Source organism: Oreochromis aureus, linkage group 20 (assembly GCF_013358895.1).
Source record: "Oreochromis aureus strain Israel breed Guangdong linkage group 20, ZZ_aureus, whole genome shotgun sequence".
Classification (NCBI taxonomy): domain Eukaryota; kingdom Metazoa; phylum Chordata; class Actinopteri; order Cichliformes; family Cichlidae; genus Oreochromis; species Oreochromis aureus.
The window spans coordinates 6,210,417-6,226,669 of NC_052961.1; positions in this window are offsets into that span (position 1 = coordinate 6,210,417).

Below are 16,253 nucleotides of genomic sequence, written 5' to 3' on the forward strand. Positions count from 1 at the left end.
AAGCCCGGGTACAGTTTACCGACGGATGGGTACAAGACCTTGAAATGCACCGTGTAGAACGACCATCGTACAAACAAAGGTAAGTTTACCAGTCTCACAAATCGTCTTCATAAATACACAATCGTTAACCGTTTATTAATATAACCTTTGAGCTCAACGGTAATTAATTAGTAGTGGAAATAATTTCTGATACGCATTACAGAAATGTAGCAGTGACAATAATATTGTATGTTGTAATCGCACTGGGAAATTAGTGATACAAAAAAACTGTTTTATCCTGTGAATAAAAGTATATGTTTTTGTCAATGTACCGTGGTAATAACAGAAGCGAAACGCAATATTGTGTCAGGACAATTCACTATTTATGCACATTAAACAAAGGAGCATAGCGCGACAATTTCTGTTCAGCGCCACACTTGCTTGTAACCTATATCACCAATTATGTTATGAAAAATGACATATTAACTGCTACAAAACACTGACCTTTGTGGGAATGCTTGGAGCAGACTAACATGTGAGCAGGAGTGTTCTGAGACGTTATATTTGGTATATCCAGACCATCCGTCGGCTTTTACTTCGGAAACATGGCTTAAACAATTTCTCTTCAACGACGTAATCTAATAAAAAAAAAAAAACGATCTCTTTACCCTTCGGCTTCCCGTGGCTGTCATGCGACCGGCTATTGCAGTTAATAATACAACAGCTTCTTGCCATTTTTGGGGTTTCTTTTTATCGCTGTGTAACTGAGTTCAATTGAAAGCCTGCGTGCGCTAGTACCTCTTGCCTCAAGTTCCCAGAATCCTTTGCGGTTTTACCCCTGAATGACGTCACATTTTCAATCTCTATCCTGGTGGGCCGGTCTCTAGTCAAAATGCCCGGGCCGATTTTTTGTCCCAGTCCAGCCCTGGTAAAAGGGAACTGTTTGGTTTTACAAGTATCTAGAGAAATCTTGTTTGCCATTTCTCATAAGAAATTTGTCACATTTGAGCCCACTGATCACACTATAGAGGACACATACTGATACAATTACTATTTCTGGCAATAATAATGATTAACATGAGCAGCAAAAAGCTGTCATCAAGACAGTGAGAGACTTTTACTTTGTGTTTTGTAGGTAAACAATTGCCGTTTTACACATTTAGAATACACAGGGCAACATTATCACAGATCACATTCATACTGTGTAACTATTAAACACTTTTTACTTTCGCTATGGAATAGATGTGAACTTTGACTACTTCTGGTGTGTGTATTGCATGGTAAATGTATCTGATCGGTTTGTTTGATTGAATCAAAGTTGATAAAAGTGTGAACAGTAACAATAAAACTAATGCAATGAGATGAAAGATACTAAACATATTTTTTATTCTCTCTCTTCTTCCTCTGTAATTCATTTTGCATAATATTATGTGTAAAGAAGCAGGTAGATGTGTGCCTTGCTGTGGGAGAGGATGGGCTGAATGTGCATATTTAGCCCACTCGATCAAGGTTCTGGAGAGTGAGTAGGAAAAAAGGCCAATTAACTAATGTGACTGTAAAATATGAGCGAATATAAAACACTGTGACTACAGTATCTTATTACAGTTGATGACAGGTCTTAAAGTTTGAGTGTCCATGGCAGAAATGTGCTGAGCATATAGAGAAGTGAGTGAAGTAGTTTGGGTCTGACATTTCCATTTCAGGTTTTTTCTTTCGCAATTTAATACTTAAAAATATATTTTGCAATTTACTTAATTTTTTTTTTTTTGGGGGGGGGGGGATCCCACTGGTGATGCAGAAGTCTGAAAAACTGACAAAAACACACATATCAAATATAATACACTAGGCCGGGGGTGTCCAGCCCCAGGCCTCAAGGGCCGGCGTTCTGTAGGTTTTACATGTGTATTTGATCCAACACAGCTGATTTAAATGGTTAAATTACCTCCTCAACATGTCTTGAAGTTCTCCAGAGGCCTGGTAATGAACTAATCATTTGATTCGGATGTGTTGACCCAGGGTGATATCTAAAACCTGCAGGACACTGTCCCTTGAGGCCTGGAGTTGGACACCCCTGCACTAGGCGTTAAGGCATTAAACTCTCCGCTTCTTTTACGCACCAGTGAAAAAAGTATTTTATATGAGATGAAATTGTCACTACTGGATTTCAAGCTGACCACAGCAGCCAGGTTCAGAGAAGCGCTGATTTACACAGAAACAGACAAACAATATCATCATTAATGCATTTCTTGTTCCCTTTTTTGTTTTTGCTTTCAGTTTAAACAACTACAGAAAAGTATCTGGCTCTTTGACTGCTCAGTACTTTACTTTGAAATGCATGGTGTACTCTTTGCGTATGATTTTATTTATTTATTTGTTATAACTAAAAACAATGTTGATGAAAGCATTGTGAGGGGGAATATTTAAAAAACAAATGGAAATCTTAAAGGCACTAAAGCCTGCAAGGAACTTAAAGGGACAAAAAAGCCAGATGATAATTCTTATAATGATAATGTCATGACAGTTATTATTACAAGTGTTTCAGGAGAGGAAACATTGCCCACTCTGTTGGACAAGAGGAAATGAATAACCTGAATAGACAAACACCAAATGCTAACAAAGTTGAGTTGTCAAAGAATCAAAACTCAAAATAATTTGTAATGTAAGCTCCCATAGATTTCCTTTGTGTACAAAGTTTTCAACAACTGAATTCAACAAAATGTCAGCAGATGTTTTCACAGGTATCTCAGCTGAGTTCCATTTCCTACACTAACAGTATAATATGTATTGTCTTTATACTAGAGAATACAATAAAGATTGAATTCAGTGAATGAATCTAGGCATCATCCGCTTAAATGCAAATTCATCTCTGCTACACTTGATGTAACAAAGCACTGACCATGAGCAGCACAGCCACTGTGCACCAGCCCAATACAATCCTCTTTTACTGTGAATTCACCACAGTACTGTAAGCTGACCTCTTTACCCTGCACAAAATTAGCATTTTCATGCAACATCTTAATAACACAACATTAGTATATTTGGTTTGTTTTCACGATCCAATGTTTCACAATATGAAAATACATAATTTATCAAAACACATCATATACAATCAAATATGTGATTAAAAGTGATGATTTTACATGTAACTAAATCTGCAATTTATCAAGTCTCACTGAGCAGCACTTATGTTTAAATATAACCTCTCTTCTTCCTCTCCTGCCTTTGTTACATCTTTATCTCTGACTAAAGTTATCTGGCAATCAATTATCTCCCCTGTGAAATACAGTAGCTATACCTCTAGCTAGCAACACACTGTGCAACAACTGCACACAAACAGTTTATGTGTTTGCTGATGTTTGTTGAGCTATGTTGTATTTGAAAATATCCGACAGTTAAAAAAAATATTACTTCCTTTATGCTCACTCTTCTTCTGTAGCTAGATACAGAAGTACAGCTGCTACAATTTATGGAGATCTGCACTTGTTGCGGTGTTGTGCCAAACCTGCCCACTTTAACCCCTGAAGTATAAAAGCTATTAATGATACCATTTAACCTAAAGTAACAAGTCTGTTTGAAAAGTAAGGAATAGAAAGTACAGAGTTTTCTTAACAATGTAAAGAGCAAAAGAAAAATAACTTCACAAAAGATACCTGTTACTGTGGGAACTTCATCAGTTCCCACAGTAACAGAAGTATGTACTTTGTTACTTCCCGCATGTATTCCTTTTTTATCATCATGTCATATTTTCCCATGGGACCCAGCAGTAGTGAAAGTCATTCTAGAAGCAAGTATTGCAAGTTGGCCACTGCAGATGCATGAAAAAGAAAAACAGTTTAGACTTCTGAGAAGGTCTGACTTTGCGCTTATGTTGGATTCCTCTTTTTAAAAGCAGAATTATAATTCATTGAGGTATTAGGTCAGGTATAATTTCTACATGCTAAAAAATATGTACTTTCAGGAAACGGGGATCAGTTTCTAGAATCAGGTACTTCACATGTGTCAGGTGAAGGCTCAGATCCTTCTGAACCATCCATGGAGCCAACATAAGGCACTAAAACATCTTTCACAGCTACAGCTGCTAACTGGTTTTAGTCAAGGCAACCTGAATGATACTTTTCAATGAAAAGAACATTAGAGTCCAGTAGGTTGTACATACTGAACATGTCTTGAACAACACCAGACTCTCTCATAAAGTTCAGTTTCCACCAATCATCACGTAGTCTTCCTCTTTAAAGTCAGTGTGGTAATGCAGTGTTGACAAATGTGGCTCAGACAAGAAGTGGCCTGATACCTGACTGCATGTCTGAATTCCATTAACCAGTTCCTTTTTTACCAGAAAAACAACACTAAAGTTCAGAGATCATTCTGTCCAGAGAAGCAAAAAACACTTTTCCTTTTAAAACCATCTGATTTGGAAGAACTACAGACCTCACTATTTATAGTTGAAGGTGACTAAGTAAAAAATTCGTCCATCTAATTCCTCAGTCTACAAATGATTTAAAACTGATTCAGTTTTAGATCATTTGACAATGATCCAAAACACACGGCCAAGGCAACAAAGACTGGCCCAAGGAATGGATCAAGAACAAGGTCTTGGAGTAGCCTAGTCAGTCTCTAGACCTTAATCCCATAGAAAATCTGTGGGGGGAGCTGAAGGTTTGAGGCGCCAAACATCAGCCCCAAAACATTAATGACTTGGAGAGGATCTGCAAAGAGGAGTGGGAAAAAATTCCCCCTGAGATGTGTGCAAAACGTGTGGCCAACTACAACACATCTTGTAGTTGGCCACAGTAGTCTCTGTGATTCCCAACAAAGGTTTTGCCACCAAGTACTAAAGCACATTTTGAACAGGGATCAAATACTTATTTCATTCATGAAAATGCAATTTATAACTTTTTTGAAATACATTTTTTTGTTATGGTTTTGTCTCTCACTCTTCAAATAAACCTACCATTGAAATTATAGACTGATCATTTCTTTGTTGGTGAGCAAACTTACAAAATCAGCAAAGGTTCAAATAATTTTTTTTTCTTGACTACCTGTGAAGGCAGACGAGCAAATACTTCTGGTAATATAGTGTGCTTGTGGAGGTATGGAAATGCCTAGGAGAGAGGGCAATGGACTTGTTGACCAGACTGTCACTCTTCAGCATTTTTTAAACAGAGTGCCTTATGAGTGGTGGATTTTCTAAACAGAGTTCCGGAGGAATGGTGTCCTAAGAAATGGAACCAGTTGTCACCATTCCTGATGATGTCCAAAGCTGTGTGACTTGTAGCATGAAGCTGAAGTGCAGGGCTCGCAAAATCGCTAGCCCAACGTCCCGGGGCAAGTGATTTTTCCAGTCGGGCTACCAAAATCTATCAGCCCTGCCCGTTGGGCTATCATAGGAAGGGAAAATATATGTCAATGCTTTTGCATTCTTTCGAAAATGTAGCTGAGTAATTATGTCATTGGCATCGATGAGCCTCTGTCAATATGTGACATATTGAAATCGCGTTTGAATTTGCGCTTGTTTTTGGCTTTCACTTTCACTTTGCGATCGCGCGAACGGTGTATAGAGAGCGGCAGCACTGATTGGTGAGTGACGATTAATTGCGCACCAATTCCTCTGACATCGTCTTATCACTCATTGGCTTACTATTCAAACGTGACAAGTGAAATCTCCCACAGCAAGCTTAAACATTTGAGAGGTTGATTGCGCAGAGAATCGCTGACCGTTATGTAAGTACGTGTGTAAAAGCAGCAGGATTTACGCCGGTATTTTAGTTCTGCTGAGCCAAATAAGACAGGTCAGGGTGAAGAAGGGACAACCAAATAAAAGCCGACCACAAAACGGAAAAGTGATGACAAATCAGATTATGAGGCAAAAAGAAAGCTCAGCTTTTTTGGTTTCATGGACAAAAGAATTTCTGTGGCTGGAATATGACGAGCTAAATAACATAATGTTCTGCCAGGTGTGTTGTGAGTTTCATTTCATTTGAGTCGACAAGTGCCTTTGTAACTGGGACCAGTCATTTTAAGAAAGACCCCATCAGAACCCATGAGAAATGCAAGAAATGCATTATTGCTCAGTCTGCAATATCTTTCCCAGAACAAACAGCAATTGCAAAAAACATACTAAAAATAAACCAAGCACAAGCAGAAGTCCTGAAAAATCTTTCAAAAGCGTACTATGTTGCAAAGAGTGAACTACCATTGGCCAAATTTAGCAGTCTTTGCAAACTTCAAAAAGCAAATGGCCTCGATCTTGGTTCCACATAACCCTTACCCTTGACTTCAGTGGAATTTTCAGATTCAGGATCTGACACAGACTGATTCATGTTCTACACAGTTCTTACAAGTTCATAGAAATTTCTGTTCAATTAGAACCAAGTATTTGAGTTGATGACTGTGATTTTTATACAGTTGTTGTGATTTGTATTTTAACAACTTTCTGATTAATTTTTGTTTCCGTTACAATATTATGCTTTAATGTATAATATTGTAACGGAAACAAAACATTAAAAAATTGTTCTCTTTTTTATTCGGGCTACTTAAATTTATTTTGGGCTACCAAAAACTGAAGAGGGGCTGCCCGAAGGGCTACCAGAGATTTTGAAATTTTGCAAGCCTTGAAGTGGTAAAAGTCTTGACATCCAGCCTTGTCAAAAAGGTGTTGAAAATGATCAGTGCTAAAACAGAGCTTTTTCATATTTGCTAGAAAGCAGATCATCTTTATTTTTGTGTAATAAAGACAAGATAGATAAATATTTCCAATCACGACTATCAAAGTGATCAAGCAGCAGGAGCGGGAATCTCCAAAAACCTTGAGGCATTTTTGCAAATAGGCTTTATTTGACAAGCTGACCATATAGTAAAGATTACGCCTCTTAATTCTCAGCTAAAAAAAAAGATAAAAAATGGTCAGCAGCGAGTAGGGATGCCAATATGAATGAATTAAATATTCATTCATGTTGGCATTAAATTAATGAAATAATTAATTAAATGTGTCATTAATTAATTAAACTTGAAAATAATTACATATAAATAATTTTTAAAAAAATTGAATGAAATGAACTGACATTTAATTAATTATTTACATATTTATTTATTTCCAAGTGTCCAATTAATTAATGACACATTTGATTAATTATTTTTGTAATTAATTCATTTTGGCACTCGAGGCCCTCTACAATACCTGGAGTCTGGCTGACTGCCCAGTTGCAGGCAGGTCCCTTGCAACCTGGAGTGAAAAGCTTGTTTTTGTTTGCATTTTTTTCTTTCATTTCCAAGTAATTACTGACATAACTGCATGAATAAATTGTTTGGGTGACAGACCTCATTTTCCAAAAAAATAGCAGAGGGTGTCTGATACCACTTTCACACCTTACAGATGAGTGAAATACTTTAGTCAATCCACACACTGACTCTCTAAGGCACAGCTACAGGACTGTGGTAAAGTCTTGAGCCAGCATTAATACTTTATATTTTGCTTCCAAGGAGTGAGACTTTCTTTAACTTTTTTAACATGATCGTGAGTAATAGTTCTCCAGGCTGTCTGAAGGTCTTTCAAAGTTTTCCTTTTGAACACTGGCTGCTTTTTGATTAGTTTTAAGTCCAGTCCTTGAACCTTACCATTTTCAGAGGAATGTCTTTTAACTTTTTTTTAACTTAGGTACTTTGTGACTAGCAGCCTGATGCAAAACCACATCATTTGTTCCAATTTCTTTTGTTGAATCTACAAAAAAAAGCCAAAAATAACAGAATTTGACAAGCATGTAATAGTATTTTTGCATCCCAGGAGCTATTAGCTGAACAGTTGGCATGTCTCCACATGTTAATATATCTTTACCAAAAAGTGGAATAAAAAGACTTTATATCCAGCCATGGTTGGATAACAGATATAAGAGATGTTAAATTGTTGACAAAAAGCGATTCCTTTAATATTAGTGCAGCGCATATTCAGTCTTGTGCCATTTTGAAAGTGATACATAATGCTGTAGCAAAGAAATTATGGAAACATGACAAGTGTGTTCACTCAAACATAAAACTGGCACACTCAGATTAACAGTAAGTCTGTGTGAGTGTAGGGTAGGTTTGGTGTTGCTCTGGTAGGTCAAGTCTTCACATGTGGTTACTGGAATATAGTCCTCACAGACAGCAATCTGGGGACAAAACACCTGCAAATGAACTGATCTGACATGCTTTCAGTGGAGGACCAACATTTATCTACACCATCAAGAAGTAAAAATGGATTTACTGTGTTACGTTGCGGTGGTCCAGGCATTCAACTGAGCCTCGCAGTGGTGAGATGATGTTGCTCCCACCTATTGTTCCACCACTACTAAAGTCACCGTGCTAAGAAACTTGGTTCCATCACTGTTACGGCCCTGGGCCTTGGAGGGAGTGAGACTGCCTTTTTTTTTGATCATGCAAATCCAAGTGTGCTATGACTCGTGGGTGATTGGTTACTGGGAGACCCGTGCCAGCCCTCTTTTATGCAGATTGAAGTGTGCCAGACCACGCGGACGATTGGTTGCCTGGAGATCCGATGACACTCCAAGAGGAAATGACTGGCTGACTGTGTGCACCTGTGGGTATAAAAGGCTGAAGATCCTTCACACTATGGGGATTGCTGCTCAGAAGTGAATGTGCAGTGTCCTCCTCGTCTGCCTCTCTTTTGAACTTTGTTTGCTAAACCTGTTCGCAGTGTGGCACTTTGGTTGTTAAACCTGGTATACAGCTGAACTTAGTTTTATTAGAGTTTTGTGACGCTAGCTTGCCGTAGTTACCCCTTAGCTTTTACTCTTGACTGTTTTTTCTTTATGTATTAGTTGGTTGCCCAGTGGTCTGTTGAACAGCCCTGTCGGTTTTCTGTTTAAAGTTTGCAATAAAACCTTTTATTTTACTCAGTTTTCATGTGGGGGCTTGTGTATGTTACTCGCCTCCTGTCGCCTAGGAGGGTCGTAACAATCACTTTTAGGGGAAAAAAGGGGAGCTTGGGGGATCCATTCTAATAGAGATGGATGAATACACCTCACATGTGGAAAAGGATTTTAGAACAAAAGGACGCACACAACATAAGTACACACTTTACATGAAACTGCAAAAACACCCACAAAAAAACTTAGCCAGTAATAGCTTAGTTCTCCAGGTATTCTTGACATGTTGGCTTTAATATTGTGTAGAAGTGAATACTTGAGACACAGCATGCACAAAATGGAAGCAGAGCATTAGCATTAACGGTGAACTAGTTAGCTCTTTATTTAGTTGCAGGATACAACACCATTATCAAAAATGTCCTTGGTTGTTCGAAGTGAACTCACCACCAATGGGATAAGTATGATTACAGATGTTTAACCTCACAAAAAAGATGCTTCACAAAATTCACAAAGCACTCAACATCCTCTCTCATGTTCTCCAACAACAACAGGGCCGAGTCTAGGCCACAGATTTCTTCGTCTGTCTGTGCTGTCTTTCTTTTTTGAAGCAAGTTGATGAACGTGCAGACACTAATCCAAACACTAATGCAGTGAGCTGAAAGACATTAAAGGCTAAGTGGACTAAACAAAAGTACATAAAAAGCATTCTTTACTAATATAAAACACAGATTAGTGCACATTTAAGAGAACAGGCACTGGGTATTTGCGGCGGTGTGGGGTTGGTACATGCCATGGGTCACATTTCAGTGTTTAATACTGAAGTGAAATATCGTTTTATTCTATTCCATTAGATGTGCTAAAATCTGCATTTACAAACTTAAATTAATTCCTCACAGGTTTATAATTTCAGAGTTAATTTGCATTGTTAATGTTTATTAACAATGTATTAATGTATTTTTTTTGTATCGTATTGTTATCAAACTGCATGCTTGAGGGAATATTTTAAACTGAACGCAAGCACAAAACATCAAATCCATTAAACAAGTACCAAAGGGTAATGATTAGTATAGTAGTAGTTGTAAAAAAAAAAAATCCAATAACACTGAGAACTGAGAAATTGACAGAATTAAACAATTATTTATTCACTGAAGAAGATGATGAAGCACAAGGTGTGACAGACTTTCAAAGCGAGGCTCTGATGGGATAATGCTTTTGCTCTTCTTCACTTGCAAGCCAGAAACTTCTCACTTCTCTTAATGATGAGGTCCTCCCTTCATTACACGTTTACACTGCTCCCCTCTGCTTTAAGCTTTGTTTCCACTAACATACTGTACTGTAATTTTTATTGTCAGACTTTTTGTTTAAATTTTGTCTAATAACGTACATTTTGGTTGTCACAGCTGGACATTTAAGGTTTATTAAAACAAAATTCTTAATATATTGACTGGCAGTACTGCAGTTTTTTCAGTTAAAATAGAACATTACCATCTCTCACTATACTATGATGGCTGACCTAATGTTTATCTGTGTGCACACTCGTTTGTTTACAGGCTACCTTTTTTTTTTTTCTTCTTTTTTCTTCTGCCTGTCCCATTTGGTTTTTTAGCCATCAGAATTGATGTCTGAAAGCCAACAAAGATACTCAACGGATTTACTTTGCCAAGTGGATCATCACACGGCCTTGCCGTTTTGTTCCATTTGATTGACCTTTGTTGTTATTATTTATTTTATTTTATATTCAGTTGTTACAGACGTGACAGACATGGCTGGGGGATAGGAAAGGGAGAAAGAAAGATAAAGTAACAGAAAAACAGAGGGGAAGGGGACAGTGAGAAAGGACACATAAAAAGAAAGAAAAATCTCCCAGATCACCTGTTGAGAAAAAAAAAAGAACAACAAAGTGAGAACAAGCAAAACAGGAGAGCAACATAATAAACACAGCACCATCACATTAATTTAGCTAACAGTAAATGACAGTAAATACTAAATATTGAATGTTGTTGTGCAGCACGCAGGACCAACAGCGCACAATGTGCTTTGAGGTAGCAGCCAAGAAAGGTGTAAGCTGTGTCCCAAAACGTAGGCTGCATCCTTCGGAGGCCGCATTTGAAGCCCGATTACGTCACAGCCACGCGACGAAGGCTGTCCCAATTCGTCGACTCCTTAAAATGCGGCCGACAAATGCATTCTTCATTTCCCCAAATTTGAAGGATGGGTCGGGTGTGTCCTTTGTGGCCCACCATATCTCAGAATTCATAGCGCGGCCTAGCCAATTCCAGTTTCCAAGAATGGCGGCCGCTGCCAAGTTTTAATATTACTCTTATTAATCTTTCTGGGTCACAAAATAAACTTTTAATATATTTTCAAGCAAGAAAGTAGCTGTGTAAACTTCAAATATCTGCTTAATTTATCAAGACATCGCATATTTGCAAAAGTGCTCCGACGTTTTCGGAGATGTCTGTTACCCACCCGCTCGATAGCTAACCGGGGTGTTCAATGGTCACTCGAGCCGGCGAGAGCAGCGGACTCCCGACTTCATCGTTTTCAGACCCCCGCTGTCTTTCACTACTCAGGTTAAACATGATATATACGTAAGTCACTCAGATAACTTAAAAATGTAATTGTTTGGCTTTTTTCTGTGTTTTATTTGTTCAGAGTAAATTGGTTTTGCTGAGATCAAAGTTATTAGATTAGATTAAATAATTTATTTATTAATCCATCGGGTGGGTTCCTCCGGGATTTTCACACAGCTGAATAAACGTCAAACAGAAAACTGATTAAACAGAAGTGTGAGACGGTCGAGAATTTACGCCAGTGTCCTGTTATATTTTACAGACGGCTGAGTTTATTAAACTTCACAGAGACAGCGGTGATGCAAATCTGAAGGCTAGACTGTCCCATTTCACAGCCTCGCACTTCCGGCCTTCTCGGTCTTCGAAGGACCCGGCCCACATAGACCGCGAAGGCCGGGTCCTCCGAAGGATGCAGCCTACGTTTTGGGACACAGCTGTAGTTTGTGTCTGTGAACACCCGTGTGTACACCTGTGTGGATCAGCACGCTTGTATTCAAAAGGTTTCTCCACGTGCCACCCTCCTGGGAAGAGCTGAGGAGAGCCCCAGATGAGGGGTCACCCAGAAGCCACGGAGCAGAAGTCAGAGGCGGCTGCAGGGGCATGCCCGCAGGCTCTGCCGGCAGCCAGCCGGTTTGCAGACTACCTTTACTACCTGTAAATTCAAAAGCTAGATGCAGTGGTGGACTATCTAGTGGAGTACAAGTCATAGCAGCTGTAATTAAACCTTCAATAATATCTAACAGTAGAGTACAGAGGAGTTGAAGCATCTTTGGTGTATTTGGCTGTGCGTGGGGTAGACAACTTCATCTGCTTTACTACAGGGGGTGCTGTTGGTGGCAGCAAAATGGGAACAATCCGCTACAGAATAATTAGCATCATTCAACTTGTCTTCAGCCTGAAGGAAAAAAGTTAAATTTTAGGCTCTTGAAACTATTTTGTAAATAATTACTCCCAGAAAGATGATCAGTTTCCCTTAATACATATTCAATTCAGTCAGTTTAATTTACCTGAATTCATGTTATATATAAATTAAAAAAGGTGGGCACTGTCAGCCTTCTCTAGTTTATAAAAAAAAGGAAATCAGATGAGTTATTTTACTATTTCCACTGTTCTCTCTGCTGACTCTAAAGATACTGGTTTCTGGCAATAGAGCAGAAAAATCAAACTACAGTTCTACTTACTTTGTTCTGAGGACAGGTGACAAGGCTGTAGTCATCTGAGCTTTCAACACAGTTTTCTTGGGGGCATGTTTCAGTGGTGTAAAGTGAAAACACTTCCACAGGAGGTGAACTACTCTATCTGTCCCCCTCTCTGATCTCTTCATACAACTGACTGGCCTTTAGGACAAAAACACAAAGAAACAGATGATTGAACAAATGATAACAAAAAATTATAACTCAAGTATCTCAAAATTGCTAAAACTCAACTTTGTAATGCATTGTCAGTCTTCAAAGGAGGTTCTGAAAAGCATGCAGGTCAGACAGTAAATATTTGGTTCTAACTAGTGCTGTCAGCGTTAATCGTGTTAATGCAGCCTTAATGCATTAACGTTAATGGGGTCATCACGATTAAGGCGATTAAAATTTTTAACGCACTCGACCCATCTGGAGGGCAGAATGGACAAACTTTGGACAAACTGCCCAGGTTGCGTTGACAGAGACATTTCAGGGATTTTGAGTCAGTCTGCACTCCAGTTGGCTTAATTGTTAATTGTGTTAGTTGTGATGAGAGTGTTAACACATTTAAGCCGCATTAACGCATTAGCGCCGAGTAACCCCTTACATGGGCCAATCTGTGTTAACTCGTTAACACGGATTAGCTCATTTTAATGCTGACAGCACTAGTTTTAAACATATCCAGCTCAAGAACGTTAAAGGAACATCTTTAAATCAGAGTTAAGCTTCTAGTTTATCGATCTGCTCGGTTAGGTAACAGAGGGGGTTGTTAATCAGTTTTAGCTGTTTTGGTGGTAATGACTCCCCAAACGGTCACAGGAGATGGATGGCCTGTGTCTGGTTCTGCTGGACAGTTTCTTCCTATTGAAAGGGAGTTTTTTCTTCCCACTGCCAACAAAGCGCTTGATCATAGGGTTCGTATGATTGTTGGGGTTTTCTCTTTTTGCTTTGTATTATTATAGTCTTTATCTTACAATATAACGTGCCTTGAAGCAACTGTTTTGGTGCTATATAAGTATAATTCAACTGGATTGAAATTAACAACAGGTGCACTAGAGAGGAAGCAATGAGACAACCCCCAAAACAGTTATGGTTTTGCAGGTGGAGGCCACTGAGATTTTTTCTTCCTTTTCTTTTCTGACTGTTTTTCACTGGTTTGCAGGGTCAGTGTCACTACTGATTCATGAGGTGATACCTCATGAACCCTATGAGCGAGCACTTTGGTGACAGTGGGAAAGAAAAACTCCCTTTTAACAGGAAGAAACCTCTGTCAGAACCAGGCTCAGGGAGGGGCGGGGCCATCTGCTGCGACCGGTTGTGAAGAGAAAAGGAAGACATAATAAAAGACATCCTGTGGAAGAGAGCCATAGATTAATAACAAGTATGATTCAATGCAGAGACACACAGTGAGTGAGAAAGGTGACTGAAAAGAAAATGCTCAATGCATCATGAGAACCCCCCCCAGAAGCCTACACCAGAGTAAGATACCATATTTCTAAGATTTTCAGGGCCAAGTATGATAACCTCAGTTTTATCTGAATTTAGAAGCAGAAGATTAGAGGTCATCCAGGTCTTTATGTCTTTAAGACATTCCTGTAGTTTAACTAATTGGTGTGTGTTTTCTGGCTTCGTGGATAGATAGAAGTTGTGTGTCATCTGCATAGCAGTGAAAATGTATCCTTTCTGATGATACTGCCTAAGGGAAGCATGTATAATGTAAACAGAATTGGTCCTAGCACTGAACCCTGTGGAACTCCATAATTAAACTTAGTATGTGAAGAGGACTCTCCATTTACATGAAAAAATTGGAGTCTCTTATATAGAGAGATGAGACGAGACGAGACGAGACGAGACGACGTGGATGAAGCCCCATCAATAGCTATAACCAGTCAGTGGTCTGAGTCACAAACTAACATCTCATGCTGTGGTTACATATGGGGAAGCATAACCTGATCCTTACAGTTGCGTTCATTGCCACTGGAGTCGCATTTGACTTAATTCTTGAAATTTTATAGTCCAATTTCCACATCTGGGTGTATGTTGTATATTGCTAAATTTTACTATAAAAATTTAAGCTAAGGGGGTTTAAAGTTGGGGATAATCTCTAAGAAACATCCTTGGAAGTGATTAAAACACAAAAACATGATGCATGTTTACTTTCAGCTTACCTTTGGATTTCTCTGACCTCCTCTTCTTGCAGAGCCACCAATAAGATGGTGATCGTATCAACTGGAATCAGAACCAAATAAGGCAGCATCCCAGCTTGACCTTAACAGAACAAATTTAAGTCCTCTAGCCCTAAAGTTCCATTTATTGTTTGTCTTTTGCACTGAATGGAACTGGAACCTCGTTGTCTCGTCTTTCTATATACTATTCTGTATATAGCAGAGATGACAATAAAGCTGGACTTTGACTTTGATAGATATGGCACAAACCACTGCAGCACAGCGCCTATAACACCTTAACAATTGTTCTAATAGAATATTATGGTGAACAGTTTCGAAAGCTGCACTTAAGATCTAGCAGGACAAGGACAGAGATGAGTCCACTGTCAGAGGCCACAGAAAGAACTTCACTAAAGCTGTTTGTGTACCGTGATGAGCTCTGAAATCTGACTGAAACTCTTCAAATAAGCCATTCCTCTACAGATGATCTGTTAGCACTTTGACAACTACAATTTTCTGAGCTGGACAGAGCCACAGAAGTTCCTTAACCCATCCTGCTGATGGAGGAACAGGATGAGCAATGTCAGAGCCTTAAAAAATGAACTCCAGCAGCCACTGGTGTGAATGTCTCTAATTAAAAAATCAGAAATGGACTTCACGAGGGTGGCCTGAGGGTTCAAGGTCCTCTCGTGGGCCCTGTGTTCTGTGGAACCTGATTAGCATTTACAGTACTGAAATTGGAACGTCCATTAGTAGCCTCCTGTGCTTTCTAATTATGAGAGCGGGTTCACCCTGGTCACATGTGACAAATGTAAAAGGGTCTGAAGAAGGAATGAACATGTACCTGTAACATCATTCGAAATGACCTGTTTGGTGGTGGGTCAGTGATGGTCTGAGGAGGCCTATCCATGGAGGAAAACCCATAACACCACCCTGTCTGCCATTAGATATCAGGATGCTTTGGTCCACATCTGGGAGGACATTCTATAGGAAGCCATTCATTGTCTCATTAAAAGCACGCCCTGACATGCAGGTATGTGTACGAGCCGATGGGGCCCATAAAAACTGCTACAATTTGTAATGCTGCAAAGAAATTTCAGCAGAATGGACTAACCTGCCAAATATTTCTTTTTTTTTATTTACTCATTCATTTTTGCTTTTTATTTCTGGGTTTCATTTCCATGAAATGGTGTAGCAACATTTTATTCCTAACACATTACCCAATCCACAACAGTATAGATATTCAGCATTTTTTTTTTTCCGTTGAGATCTGATGTGTCTATGTTCCAGTAAAGAACTACATTTCAGGAAATGAAAGAATTATGACTGGAAAAGAAAATGCTACTTTGGCAGGTTGTGGTTTGCAGCTCAGCTGCAGGACAGGGGTGGAGCAGTAGGTTCCGGGTTTGGTGTCAGGGGAGGCTGACACGGATCTGACCTGATGTTTTTCTGATAGGTCCCTGATAATTCAGTACTTCTATCTATTACTTGCTATACTTT